Below are 2,118 nucleotides of genomic sequence, written 5' to 3' on the forward strand. Positions count from 1 at the left end.
GTGGTCAACAAATTTATGAAAGGATATAGTATCTGCCCACAAGATAAACACATCATCGATGTAATGTAGCAAAAGGAGGATTTTGTCAGTCCAGGCAACTGACATGTCAGAGAAAATGAACTTCTCCCACCAGCCCAGGTATAGTTTTAAATACGAGGGGGCCCATGGGCTCCCCATGGCAGTTGGTGGAAGAAGTGTCCATTAAACAGAAAATAATTATGGGTAAGAATGTATTCCAAAAGATCCATTACAAACCGATTTATGCCGGCAAAAATCTGCACCCCTCAGTCCAATGAGGAATTTAACTGCCTTCAAACTGCCCTCATGTGGGATAAAAATATATAAAGCCTCAATATCTAGACTAGCTAGTTTCACGTTAGCCTCAACAGTTATTCCTTCCAGATGGCGAAGGACATCCACAGTGTCCCTTGTGTAAGACGGAAGGGACACCACAGAGGAGCGCAGAATTCCATCACTATAAATACGTGAATTCTGACATGTTATCAATCTCCAAAACTATAGGTCGTCCTTTGAGGGGGTTAGTTCCCTTGTGTTTTTTAGGTAGGCTATAAAAAGTTTATCTACCCGCGGGGTAGATAAATACCCGCGGATGGTCAATAAAAGGGATTTTAAAAAAAATGGAGCATGAAAAAATCCGGACCATGCTCCATTTTCGTGCGGGTCTCCCGCGGGCTTCTATTGAAGCCTATGGAAGCCGTCTGGATCAGCGGGAGACCTAAAATAGGAATTTAAAAGAATTACTCAACCGGAGCGGGCGGGGAAAGCCTTCTCTTCCTCACGGGCGGATCTTTCTTGCTTCGGCTCGGCGGATGTGCCCGGCGCATGCGCGCGGCATGTCGCGACGAATTCATCCGCCGGCCGGAAAAGAAGATCCGGCCGTGAGGAAGAGAAAGCTTTCCCCGCCCGCTCCGGATAGGTAAATGCTTTTAAATTCTTATTTTCAGCGCTCATGTCCGCGGGGCAGGAGGGACCCGCTGCAGATTCTCCATGGAGAATCTGCAGCGGATCTGATTTTCCCCGTGGACATGAGGCCTTAATCTGGTACATCATTACGCTGTAGTCCCAGTTCTGATGCTTTCTTTTTATTACACTGTACAAAAAAATAATTTTTCACTCAAGTTTCATGAGACTATACTTCTGGCTAAGGCATTTCCTAATTATTAAGCATGTGTACTCTGATTTTGATTCCTTTTCTGACGCATTCCTAAGATTAATCCAGTTTTGGAAGAGACCCGATATCCATCTTTGGAGTTAGTACTGTCAGCCGGGTACGGGGTCTATCATTTTCTTTATATCAAGAAACTGAGTGATATAAATATAGGGTGCCTCTACTTTTTAAAAAAAGTTTTGTTCGAAGTGTAGCCCTTGTTTTAAACTTTATAGGGAGTTCCCTTCTGTGAAGGGTCTATTCAATGAGGAGGTGAATTTCACACAAAAATACACACACAAAAAAAAACTGCAGCGGATTTGGAGACAGGCTTTCCATTACTGATCTGCAGCAGACTGTCCACTGCAAATCAGCTTCCGTGTGGACTCAGCCTTACTGGCTCTTAAGACTAAACTGAATTATGTCACTAAGGGGTTAAAAATGCACATAAAGGGGTTCTGTCAACAAAATAAAAAAAAACCCATTATACTCACCTGTGCCTTAACGGGCAGTTCACTAGGAACCTGCTGCTCTTCCGATGTCCCTCCTGGAGGCAATCTATTGCAGTGCAGAAGCTGACAAAGTGCCAGCTTCTGCCATTGCTTCAGCTACTGCCGGATGGCAAGTACTGCCGCCCAGGTCAGTGGTCGTCGTGTCACAAGTGACGCGTTGCCCACTGATTGACCTGGCCGCGTCTAACCTCTGACGTTCTCGGAGAGTCGACGGCAAGCGCACATGCGGCCCCAGTCCCAGCGCGCTTACGCACTCGACTCTCCGAGGACGTCAGAGGTTAGCCGCGGCCAGGTCGGCGTCAGCCCGCAGGAGTCGGTGGGTGATGACCCCTCACGCGACAGGTAAACAAGGGAGTGAAGAAATACAATAGATTAGGCCAGTTTCCTTTCTTTAGCTTTTTTCTTTCAAGTGGTTAGATTGTACAGGAATACAGGGCC

The sequence above is a fragment of the Eleutherodactylus coqui genome, chromosome 5, assembly GCF_035609145.1.
Source record: "Eleutherodactylus coqui strain aEleCoq1 chromosome 5, aEleCoq1.hap1, whole genome shotgun sequence".
In the NCBI taxonomy this organism is placed as follows: Eukaryota; Metazoa; Chordata; class Amphibia; order Anura; family Eleutherodactylidae; genus Eleutherodactylus; species Eleutherodactylus coqui.